The sequence below is a fragment of the Eucyclogobius newberryi genome, unplaced genomic scaffold (genome assembly GCF_026437365.1).
Source record: "Eucyclogobius newberryi isolate DKJ021-1_F unplaced genomic scaffold, fEucNew1.0.hap1 SCAF_1, whole genome shotgun sequence".
In the NCBI taxonomy this organism is placed as follows: Eukaryota; Metazoa; Chordata; class Actinopteri; order Gobiiformes; family Gobiidae; genus Eucyclogobius; species Eucyclogobius newberryi.
The window spans coordinates 27,575,325-27,588,780 of record NW_027315723.1 but is presented as its reverse complement, the minus strand read 5'-3'; the positions used below and the strand labels follow the sequence as shown (position 1 = coordinate 27,588,780).

Sequence of the window (13,456 nt, the reverse complement as noted above, 5' to 3'; positions counted from 1 at the left end):
TGTCGGCTGCTGTTTTGGAGGGAGCCGTTTATGGCGCGTGCACAAGGCAGCGGCGCTCTCAGATGTGATTGTATTTGACTGCTGCTGCTGCGCCGGGGCACCACTGGGCCTTGTGCTTTTAAGATAAGTTACCCGGGACACGCGCACACATCCACAGCGCGCGGACACATTGGGTAAAGTATAAACCAGCTCATGAGTATCCACACACTGAAACACGTGTACACGGCAGACATTTGCATTTCAAACGGTGGTAATTGCCTGTGGCGCCGGCTGAGGGAGCGTGGCCTCAGGATTCCCCGGGAGTGCGTCTGAAGTGAGCGAGTCATGAGACAAGACGCTTTTATACGGCACAGTCACACCAACAGCCTCCTGAGGACCAGGTGCAGCGCTGAGGAGTGGAGCATCTACTGCAGGTTATTGTCTTCACTGAGGTGCAGCGCTGAGGAGTGGAGCATCTACTGCAGGTTATTGTCTTCACTGAGGTACAGCGCTGAGGAGTGGAGCATCTACTGCAGGTTATTGTCTTCACTGAGGTGCAGCGCTGAGGAGTGGAGCATCTACTGCAGGTTATTGTCTTCACTGAGGTGCAGCGCTGAGGAGTGGAGCATCTACTGCAGGTTATTGTCTTCACTGAGGTGCAGCGCTGAGGAGTGGAGCATCTACTGCAGGTTATTGTCTTCACTGAGGTGCAGCGCTGAGGAGTGGAGCATCTACTGCAGGTTATTGTCTTCACTCAGGTGCAGCGCTGAGGAGTGGAGCATCTACTGCAGGTTATTGTCTTCACTGAGGTACAGCGCTGAGGAGTGGAGCATCTACTGCAGGTTATTGTCTTCACTCAGGTGCAGCGCTGAGGAGTGGAGCATCGACTGCAGGTTATTGTCTTCACTCAGGTGCAGCGCTGAGGAGTGGAGCATCTACTGCAGGTTATTGTCTTCACTGAGGTACAGCGCTGAGGAGTGGAGCATCTACTGCAGGTTATTGTCTTCACTGAGGTGCAGCGCTGAGGAGTGGAGCATCTACTGCAGGTTATTGTCTTCACTGAGGTACAGCGCTGAGGAGTGGAGCATCTACTGCAGGTTATTGTCTTCACTGAGGTGCAGCGCTGAGGAGTGGAGCATCTACTGCAGGTTATTGTCTTCACTGAGGTACAGCGCTGAGGAGTGGAGCATCTACTGCAGGTTATTGTCTTCACTGAGGTGCAGCGCTGAGGAGTGGAGCATCTACTGCAGGTTATTGTCTTCACTGAGGTGCAGCGCTGAGGAGTGGAGCATCTACTGCAGGTTATTGTCTTCACTGAGGTGCAGCGCTGAGGAGTGGAGCATCTACTGCAGGTTATTGTCTTCACTGAGGTACAGCGCTGAGGAGTGGAGCATCTACTGCAGGTTATTGTCTTCACTCAGGTGCAGCGCTGAGGAGTGGAGCATCGACTGCAGGTTATTGTCTTCACTCAGGTGCAGCGCTGAGGAGTGGAGCATCTACTGCAGGTTATTGTCTTCACTGAGGTACAGCGCTGAGGAGTGGAGCATCTACTGCAGGTTATTGTCTTCACTGAGGTGCAGCGCTGAGGAGTGGAGCATCTACTGCAGGTTATTGTCTTCACTGAGGTGCAGCGCTGAGGAGTGGAGCATCTACTGCAGGTTATTGTCTTCACTGAGGTACAGCGCTGAGGAGTGGAGCATCTACTGCAGGTCATTGTCTTCACTGAGGTACAGCGCTGAGGAGTGGAGCATCTACTGCAGGTCATTGTCTTCACTGAGGTGCAGCGCTGAGGAGTGGAGCATCTACTGCAGGTTATTGTCTTCACTGAGGTGCAGCGCTGAGGAGTGGAGCATCTACTGCAGGTTATTGTCTTCACTGAGGTACAGCGCTGAGGAGTGGAGCATCTACTGCAGGTCATTGTCTTCACTGAGGTGCAGCGCTGAGGAGTGGAGCATCTACTGCAGGTTATTGTCTTCACTGAGGTACAGCGCTGAGGAGTGGAGCATCTACTGCAGGTTATTGTCTTCACTGAGGTGCAGCGCTGAGGAGTGGAGCATCTACTGCAGGTTATTGTCTTTACTGAGGTGCAGCGCTGAGGAGTGGAGCATCTACTGCAGGTTATTGTCTTCACTGAGGTGCAGCGCTGAGGAGTGGAGCATCTACTGCAGGTTATTGTCTTCACTGAGGTGCAGCGCTGAGGAGTGGAGCATCTACTGCAGGTTATTGTCTTCACTGAGGTGCAGCGCTGAGGAGTGGAGCATCTACTGCAGGTTATTGTCTTCACTGAGGTGCAGCGCTGAGGAGTGGAGCATCGACTGCAGGTTATTGTCTTCACTGAGGTACAGCGCTGAGGAGTGGAGCATCTACTGCAGGTTATTGTCTTCACTGAGGTGCAGCGCTGAGGAGTGGAGCATCTACTGCAGGTTATTGTCTTCACTGAGGTACAGCGCTGAGGAGTGGAGCATCTACTGCAGGTTATTGTCTTCACTCAGGTGCAGCGCTGAGGAGTGGAGCATCTACTGCAGGTTATTGTCTTCACTCAGGTGCAGCGCTGAGGAGTGGAGCATCTACTGCAGGTTATTGTCTTCACTGAGGTACAGCGCTGAGGAGTGGAGCATCTACTGCAGGTTATTGTCTTCACTGAGGTGCAGCGCTGAGGAGTGGAGCATCTACTGCAGGTTATTGTCTTCACTGAGGTGCAGCGCTGAGGAGTGGAGCATCTACTGCAGGTTATTGTCTTCACTGAGGTGCAGCGCTGAGGAGTGGAGCATCTACTGCAGGTTATTGTCTTCACTCAGGTGCAGCGCTGAGGAGTGGAGCATCTACTGCAGGTTATTGTCTTCACTCAGGTGCAGCGCTGAGGAGTGGAGCATCTACTGCAGGTTATTGTCTTCACTGAGGTGCAGCGCTGAGGAGTGGAGCATCTACTGCAGGTTATTGTCTTCACTGAGGTACAGCGCTGAGGAGTGGAGCATCTACTGCAGGTTATTGTCTTCACTGAGGTGCAGCGCTGAGGAGTGGAGCATCTACTGCAGGTTATTGTCTTTACTGAGGTGCAGCGCTGAGGAGTGGAGCATCGACTGCAGGTTATTGTCTTCACTCAAGTGCAGCGCTGAGGAGTGGAGCATCTACTGCAGGTTATTGTCTTCACTCAGGTGCAGCGCTGAGGAGTGGAGCATCTACTGCAGGTTATTGTCTTCACTGAGGTGCAGCGCTGAGGAGTGGAGCATCTACTGCAGGTTATTGTCTTCACTGAGGTGCAGCGCTGAGGAGTGGAGCATCTACTGCAGGTTATTGTCTTCACTGAGGTACAGCGCTGAGGAGTGGAGCATCTACTGCAGGTTATTGTCTTCACTGAGGTGCAGCGCTGAGGAGTGGAGCATCTACTGCAGGTCATTGTCTTCACTGAGGTGCAGCGCTGAGGAGTGGAGCATCTACTGCAGGTTATTGTCTTCACTGAGGTACAGCGCTGAGGAGTGGAGCATCTACTGCAGGTTATTGTCTTCACTGAGGTGCAGCGCTGAGGAGTGGAGCATCTACTGCAGGTTATTGTCTTCACTGAGGTACAGCGCTGAGGAGTGGAGCATCTACTGCAGGTTATTGTCTTCACTGAGGTGCAGCGCTGAGGAGTGGAGCATCGACTGCAGGTTATTGTCTTCACTGAGGTACAGCGCTGAGGAGTGGAGCATCTACTGCAGGTTATTGTCTTCACTCAGGTGCAGCGCTGAGGAGTGGAGCATCTACTGCAGGTTATTGTCTTCACTGAGGTACAGCGCTGAGGAGTGGAGCATCTACTGCAGGTTATTGTCTTCACTGAGGTACAGCGCTGAGGAGTGGAGCATCTACTGCAGGTTATTGTCTTCACTGAGGTGCAGCGCTGAGGAGTGGAGCATCTACTGCAGGTCATTGTCTTCACTGAGGTGCAGCGCTGAGGAGTGGAGCATCTACTGCAGGTTATTGTCTTCACTGAGGTACAGCGCTGAGGAGTGGAGCATCTACTGCAGGTTATTGTCTTCACTGAGGTGCAGCGCTGAGGAGTGGAGCATCTACTGCAGGTTATTGTCTTCACTGAGGTACAGCGCTGAGGAGTGGAGCATCTACTGCAGGTTATTGTCTTCACTGAGGTACAGCGCTGAGGAGTGGAGCATCTACTGCAGGTTATTGTCTTCACTGAGGTGCAGCGCTGAGGAGTGGAGCATCTACTGCAGGTTATTGTCTTCACTGAGGTACAGCGCTGAGGAGAGGCCACGACTCCGTAAAACTGATCAAGTTTGTGGATGACACCACCCACATCGGGCTCATCCCCCATAAGTCGACAGAGGGGAAAGTCGATTTTACCGGCCATAATAACTACACTAATTAGCCTTAATAAAGCATGAACAAAGACTCAATTCATAACAAACTCATAGTTTATTTTAAATTAGGGCTGCAACTAACAATCATTTTGCTAATTGATTAGTTTAGCGATTATTCTTTTGATTAATCAATTAGTTGATTAGAACGGGAAATGCCTGTAAATATCAGATATTTTCTCAATTTGACCCAGATTAAAGGTTGAATGGACGATTTTTTTACCCAAATTTGAGTCTTATTTGCTCGTGGCGTGGACTGCCGATTAGTCCTGCAATGTATCAATCATAAAACGCACGTTTGGCTTGTCCCCCGAGAGCAGCATGTTTCCCTGTGTCTAAGCGCATTGATCTATCATAATATAGTTCCCTCAGTGTACGGGACAAAATTAGGACGGAGAAAGACAGTTCGAGCTGACTCAGAAGAAGACGGAAATCTACAGGAGACGAGAGATGCGATGTGATCCGTCGCGCTGATAAACAAACGCACGTGTGTGTTGTATCAGTCCGCGTTGAAAACGATCACAATTGTCGATTAGTTTCGATTAATTGCTTAACTTGTTGCAGCCTTATTCAGCCTCAGTCTTAATTCAAGAGGTTATAGTTCTATTTGTTCCTGTATTTAGTAAAAAGTGTAGTTAAGTGAAGTGAAACCCTCCTTTTACATGTACTTAAAGGCGCAATGGAAGATTTTTCGGCGATTTGAGAACGCAGGCGGAAGTGCGCATGCGCACTCCCCCGTGCGGACTGATACAACACACACGTGTGTTTGTTTATTAGCGCAACGGAGCGCATCACATCGCTCGTCTCCCGTAGATTTCCGTCTTCTTCTGAGACAGCTCGAACAGTCTTTCTCTGTCCTAATTTTGTCCCGTACACTGAGGGAACTATATTATGATAGATCAATGCGCTTAGACACGCGGGACCGTGCTGCTCCCGGAGGACCAGCCACACGCGGCTGCAGGTGAGCAGTAGGTGCGTTTTATGATTGATACGTGGCAGGACTAATCGGCAGTCCAAGCCACGAGGAAATAAGACTTAGATTTGGGCCAAAAAAATCGTCCATTCAACCTTTAAGAATAAAGCTTCTTACGCCCACGTTCACCACTCAGTTCAGTTCAACTTATCCAATCAAATACTTCAAGCTACAGAGTAAAACGAACAACAATCTCCATCTACGGCAGAGACGCAGCAGTAAAGTCCACACGCAAACACATTTACAGCAGAGTCCAGAGCTACATGGACTCAGACAGCGCAGACCTGGCTCCACCTTGTTGCCGGGAAGACCGATGGTGCAGCAGAAGTGTTATTTGTCTTGCAGCGCTGGTGAGCCCTCACGTCCACTCAGGAGGAGATGAAAAAGGGACGGGCCGCGTGTCTGGGAGAAGTGCTCGCAGTGTGCTGGAGGACAATCTGTCAAAGCAGTCATCACTTTACCCTGCCCGAAGCCACAGCACTCACTCAAGAAGAACCACTGCAGACCAAACTGCCAAAAGGGCCGAGCATGATTAAAAATATGCATGAAGTGAAATGCAAATACTCAAATCTAAATAAAAGACAGCAACAAAACTCAAAAAAAAGGATGGATGACATTTTTCGTACAAAAACAGGAGTGAAATAATCTACTTAAAGTAAAAGTAGCATCTTATTTTTTTGTTATCTGTTTATTAAGATTTTTTCTCACTGGTGGAGATTGAAACCTCTTTTTTGAGGGTGACCTGGGCCAAAGTGGGAAACTTGCACTGCAAGAATATTGCAAAAATATTTACAAAAAACATCTAAGAAACTACATTTAAAACCACAGACCATTTTCATATGATTCTTTGTTAGATTCAAATGTGGATAAAGATCAAGATTTTCAGTCAACAGAGGCTCCCATTAAAATCTGTAGTGGAGTAGAAAGTACAGCTACTGCTCTCAAATGTACTGAAGTAAAAAGCCTCCGCTGTAAACTTGTAACGTACAGATACATTTTATACATTCCACCAGTGAAAAAGATGAAGTATCTGTACACACCGAGAGACATTTTGAAGCATTTTCTAAACTGTTTACCTTCATGTAAACAACAGCAAGCTTTCCAAACTCCCAAACACACTTAAGCGTCTAATAGAGGTTGGCATTGCAAGAGGGGGTGAAGGACGAGCAGTGAGGCCGCCCCGTCTCCAGACTCAATAAATGACTGCGAGCCGGGCTCCAGCTAAAACAAGGCCCGCTTTTCAATTCTGCCTCTTTTACCCCGATGAGTGATGAACCCCATGTAAGAGGTGCAGTGCAGTGGGATTAATATACATCAGGGGCCAGAGCGCCACACTGAATCAGGAGCCGCCATGCATTTGTTATTCTAATGACAAGCAATAACCAGAGGAGTTTGGGGTGGATAAAAAGACAAAAATATTAAACACAGTGATTGGATTTGGTGCTCGGACTTCAGACTTGGACGTGGCAAAGAAACAAATGAGTAAAGTCCTGATGTTCACTGTTCACCTGTGGTTAACTAAGGCCTCATTCCAATGTTTATACTTGAATTTGAATGCATATTATTCATAGATATAGGATAAATCTGAACAGTTATTAGGTTATTAGATATTTATAATGCGTATGGTAGATTCTTTCAAAAAGCAGCTAAAGACAAGCATTGGGTTGACTAGGTTTTCCTTTCTATATATTCTAAGATCAATTGTTTTAGTTGTCATTTATTACAGCGCTCTGTACAGCACTAGGTGTATTCTTGTCTGTGAAAGGTGCTTTGTTAATAAAGCCTTACTTAATTGGTCACTAACAATCCATAAACATTTATAATATACTTTATGTGAGATTGAGATCCATAGAATAGCACAAATGTGAGGGCTGTGAAACACTATGTGCTATAAGTAATAAAGTGGAATGTCTTCACCTTATTACTTATAGGGCTAAACTTAAAAACAAGCCTTGTGCAACAATTATAAGGTACAAGGTGTGGCACTTAAAAGTACTTAGTATCTCTATGAGCTTGTATTTGACCTAAACTGTACTCAAAGACCACACTCAGATACAACTATTTATACAGAAAAGTTACCAATACATACACTTGTAAGTAGAAATAGAATAAACTTACATATTATTATAACAAATTCAGCAAAACCTGGTGGTTCTTTATACATCTTAGTCAATCGCAGTAAAATAATGAGTTGACTAAAGAAACATTTTGATCGGCTGAGACACTATTGAGCGATGAATCGACTAAAGACCTGCTGCCCTAAGACTACACTGCCAGTTTATTACCATCCTGTTTTATTTATGAGAGCTTACAAGGAATTTAGTAACTCTAAATTCATCTCTCAAAAACAGAGAGTCAAAGGATATTAATAATGTGAAACCTTAAAAGGCAAAGTAAAAGTGCAATGCCAAACATTGACCCATGCGCAAACAAACCGCGAATGTTCCACCTCACATTAGCAGCTGTTTGGTTCTGATTCCTTTTATTCGTCTGCGAGGTGTTTAACCAGCACTGCTCCCTGGACCGCTGACATCATAAATCAGCACCAAGAAGAAGACGGAGTGAACAGAGGAAGACAAGATGGACGATTCCGGTGAACTCTGTGGATTGAATAATCAATAGTGACAAAAATAAATGACTCGACCATTAATCTGAGTCTGTGGTCAGCACTGTAGCACCGTTCCTCTAATATATATTTCATACTCTTTCATACGCATTGATTAGCTGCCCTCTAGTTTGTAAATTACGTGTTTATTGATCCGCTCATCACACAGTTGAGCCTTTTACAGTCGAGCTGTTGCGCCACAGATAAAGACATAAATGCTGAACTATGGGACGTAAATCTTCCCAATCCCATTACACTGGAGGTAAACATATACAGTAGCAGATTCCACACTGTAAAGGGCTAATTATGTCAGCGAGTAAAGAGTGCAATACAACAGCCACAAATCAAGTTAGTTTTAGACACATTTCCCCGCGTTCTTCAAGGTGATCCGTGCAGCTGATGTCAGAAATATTGACTGAAGACGAGAAATCAACGCGGGTGAAGAATTAGCCGTGGCAGCCACAACTGTCATTTATTCTCATTATCCCGTGTTATGTGCGCGTTCCGGAGGGAGGCGGCCGGCGCGACTGAATCCGCAGATTACAGCGCACATCCGATGGGAGGGGAGTGTCCGAAGAGGGAGGGACGGGCTCGGATCAATGGCGCCAGATCAATGTTCAATAGTTCGCCCGCACCGAAACACTTCCTGCTGACGCTCGGATCTCTGGTTACACAGATGAAATGGGTGGGCCGGGCTGCTCTGATGATGATTTATGTTCACGGGGCAGATGTGGCGTTTTGGAGCCGGGTGCACTCTGATAAAGAGGCCTGCATATCAACAGCTGGAGTCACAGAGAGGGGTGTTGTAATGTGTGGTTGGATGGAGCTGCAGGTGATTCAGGGAAGTGCGGCAGAACAAAGAGACACATTTTGGACAAGGACGACAACCCGACTTGGACGTGGAATCAGCCGAAAGAGCAACAGTATATGCTATAGCGTGTTGAAAAGACAAGGCTCTCGTTTGTGTTTACAGCGATTACGTTGGGATTACAGTGAGACGATAAACCATTTGTAGTATACAGACAATATCTCTCTAAATAAAGTCACCGAATGATCTACAAATCCATGCTATTGCCTGTAGAGAGAAGGTCTACCTCACTAGTTCTTTAGCTGTTTAGAATCGCTAATCTTTACCGACAAACCCTGACGTAAAAAGTGTCAGATTTGATCTCTCTCCGCTGTTGTTTACCTGAAATTCTCCACGGAAACGTTCGAACACAACCTTTAGTTCGATGCAAAACCTATTTTACATGTAGCGTTTGCCTGTAGATTATTGAATTGTCACCAAACAGAATGAAAACACAACAATTTAAAACAAATTAAATGTAAAAAGTGGTTAGCAAAGTTCGTATTGAGACTAATTTACATTATTATGTCAGAAACAGTCACATTCTTGGCCTCAGTTTGATCATTTTTGTAAAGTTTATAATTGTACTTCCTGGTTGGACGTGAGCATACATATGACATAGGTAGAGGTAATTCCGCTCAACTGTTACCTAGCAACCAGACTGTAAACAAGAGCCAAAATCCACATAAATGACACACAACTTTATTTTGTTGAGTAATAATTTAAACTCTCAGAAAAGTGTGTCAGTTTAAGTGTAAACTGTGGCTCTGTCCGAATGTCCACACTGGTCCCCTGACCCCTCCTCCAGTGCGCTTCGGACAGCTCACTACTTCCTCCTCGCCGCGGGTGAAAAGAATTGTCAGTAAAACTCTTATTTCTGCAAAAATATTGGTCAAATTTGTCCTGTCACAAATTTATAGACTAATAATCACCACATAAGTCATGGATCTCACATTTAACAACAGACAGAAATTATTCAACGTTTTGCCTGTGACGGTGACTCAAGCTAAAGTTAGCGGCTAACGCTAGCGACTTTTTGGCGTAACCGTTTATTTAAGAGTGTTTGGTTCATATTCTGGAGTCGACAGTGCATTTAAACTGCTTCTGCTTCAGTCTGTTGGGTCCAGTTAAACCTTTTTTTTCAACTCTCGCAATGCATTGTGGTCTATATTGACCGGTCTAGTGGCCATCGCTGTACTCTACTTTTCATGGTGCATTGTGGGAAATTTTGAGTGCAGTAGTTTTTCACCTGCTGGACATTCGGACTGCATCACAAAATGCTGTGTGCAGGTAATAGCGTGGACATTCGGACGCAGCCTGTCACATTGATGACATCACAGAGGGATTTGGCTCTACTTTCTGTCATGTTAAACTCTTTATTTTTCAAGGTTTCATCCCAAACCTCAACTTAACGGAGGTAAAACTGTGATAAATATTTACCGCAGGTTCTACACCACCGAACTAAGACAAAATGACAAAAACATCAGAACTTTAAAGACTCAAAGACGGGCCAATGGAAGGTTTGAATAAAGTCAAAAAGAAATAACTGAAAAACCTGTTTAGATGAATGTCCTCGATAATGAGTTCACTTCATATCACATCTCCTCCATGTGAGCCCAGTCTCCCTCTGACCCCTGACCCCTGACCTCATTTGACTAATGCACATGTCCTCTCGCTATATACTCTTTTAACATGGGGAGATTTAGGTTTCAAGTGTGTGTCGGGTAACACCTTGACTAACTCGATCAAAAAGGGTAAATAATAAGAATTAGGATTAAAAATGTAAGATATATGGGAATTAAGGTACATTTAGCCAAATCGCCATTGCAACAAACTAAGAAATTATACAATATTCTGTAAACTGCCCAACAACTTATTTTTTTATTTATTTTTTACAATACAATATTAGCAAAATTTGCGTAACAAAACAGTCACAAAACAAAAAGAAATAAATTACTATACCCAGCCCTCCACCTCACATTCACACACAAAAACATTGATACATCAGAAGAAAAATGGACGAAAGGAAAACAACACCAGTATTTCAAAACGTTTTAGTAGGACTTATATTTTCTTTCCGAAAATTGTTATTATTATTATTTAATTATTATTCGTTTTTAGTGTTATTAATATATTTATTGTATATATAATATCAATTGTTTTATATATATATATATATATATATATATATATATATATATATATATATATATATATATATATATATATATTAATTTGTTATTTTAGTTTCTTGTTTGTTTAGATATTATTTTAATTTAGTTCATGGTATAAAGGTTTTTTATAAAATTGATTAATTTTAATCATTGTCATAATTATTTATAATAGTGTATTTATATATTACTACCATTTTACCTATTGCATAGCAGGTGCATGCATGCATTCAAATAGAAATATAACCATGTGCAGTGTTGATTTTATTCCAACCGTTTTTGAATTTTCCATCTCTTTTTATGTTTTTTTTAATCACTACACGTTTCAAAGTTCAAAGTACGCTTCCAAAGTTAAATATCTACTGATATCTTTTTAAATCATTAATATTAGGCCGTGGCTGGACAGCCGCGGCGCGGTCAAATTGCCACGCAGTTTCAGGGACCGCGGCATTTCCCTCAAAGCCCGTTATAGCCTCATGGCTAACCCTAACCCTAACCCTAACCCTAACCCTGCCCGTTATAGCCTCATGGCTAACCCTAACCTTAACCTTAACCCTAACCCTAACCCTAACCTTAACCTTAACCCTAACCCTAACCTTAACCCTAACCTTAACCCTAACCCTAACCCTAACCCTAACCTTAACCCTAACCCTAACCCTAACCCTAACCTTAACCCTAACCCTAACCTTAACCTTAACCCTAACCCTAACCCTAACCTTAACCTTAACCTTAACCTTAACCCTAACCCTAACCCTAACCCTAACCCTAACCTTAACCTTAACCTAAACCCTAACCCTAACCTTAACCCTAACCCTAACCTTAACCCTAACCTTAACCCTAACCCTAACCTTAACCCTAACCCTAACCCTAACCTTAACCCTAACCCTAACCCTAACCTTAACCTTAACCTTAACCTTAACCCTAACCCTAACCCTAACCCTAACCCTAACCCTAACCTTAACCTTAACCTAAACCCTAACCCTAACCTTAACCCTAACCCTAACCTTAACCCTAACCTTAACCCTAACCCTAACCTTAACCCTAACCCTAACCCTAACCTTAACCCGGCGCGGTCTAAAACGGCGCTAAAACGCGGTCAAATAGCGGCGCAGTTTTGGCCGCGCGCCGCGGCTCTGCAGACACTCCCTTAAAGGTTGAATGGACGATTTTTTTGGCCCAAATCTGAGTCTTATTTCCTCCTGGCGTGGACTGCTGATTAGTCCTGCCACGTATCAATCATAAAACGCACCTTCCGCTCACCTGCAGCCTCGTGTGGCTGGTCCCCACATTTCCGCGTGTCTAAGCGCATTGATCTATCATAATATAGTTCCCTCAGTGTACGGGGAAAAATGAATACGGAGAAAAAGTTCGAGCTGACTCAGAAATAGACGGAAATCTACGGGAGACGAGAGATGCGATGTGATCCGTCGCGCTAATAAACAAACACACGTGTGTGTTGTATCAGTCCGCACGGGGGAGTGCGCATGCGCACTTCCGCCTGCGTTCTCAAATCGCCAAAAAATCGCCAATTATCAAAGTCTTTACAATTTTTAAACTCTCCAACAGAGTAAATGCAAAATGTAAATTGAGTACCAAACTAATCCCAAAACACATTTTCTCAACTTGCATCCAAAATAAAGCCCAAATAAAACAAATACATTTTTAATTAATCCACCTTACGCTTTGATTTTCGGGAACAGACATTGCACACACGTCTCACGGCAGCGCAATCGCCAGTCGCTGTGAGAAAGAAAACTCCACTTAAGAACAACATCACGTCCACAGAGAAGCAGGACCACCTGTGTGACTCTGATCTGAGGTGAGCGGCGCCTTTATGTCTCATGACAAACTCTATCCAGAAGACGGCGCTGTCCAGGGGCTTTAATGGCTGGTCTCTGTGCAGCCTGGACAGCTTTTGCATATTCTCCTTGTACTTTGGGTCAGATAAGACCTCCTCCACATCACTATGGAACGTATCTTCATCCACTGTGGACAGAGTACAGATCTTAGTCCCTCCCTTTTCTTGAAGGCGCCTTAAGTTGTCATATTGGTCAAAGAACAAAGGCACACCAAGTACAGGAACTCCATGGTAAATAGCTTCTTGGAGTCCATTCATTCCCCCGTGAGTCACAAAGAGTCTGATTTTGGGATGTCCTAGGAGGTCCTTCTGAGGCCTCCAGTCCACAAGTAAAGTGTTGTTCTCCAAAGTGGCTTGTCTGGGGCCGCTGTGCTTCCAAATGACTTTCTGTGGCAGTTTGGCAAAAGCTGCAGCAATCTCCTCAGTCACAGCAACAAATGTGCCCATAGACATCAGGATGACTCCGTGGTCTCCAGAGCTCTGGACAAAGTCCTCAAGGTGTGGAGGAAGAGGATTAGCAGGTCTACACTGGAATCCTCCCACATACACAACATTAGGCATCGTAGGACGAGCGAGGAAACTCCAACACAAAGTCCACTCTCATTAACCATATGTCGGCTTCAAGCACTAAAGTATTAAAGTTGATGCTTGATCCAAAACATTTTTCACAC

At 44.8% G+C, this 13,456-nt stretch overlaps 1 pseudogene; it reads right to left on the bottom strand.

Annotated features, from left to right (window-relative positions):
* Positions 1–1,373: 1,373 nt before the first annotated feature.
* On the bottom strand, positions 1,374–13,456 carry LOC140363590 (UDP-glucuronosyltransferase 2C1 pseudogene; annotated as a pseudogene).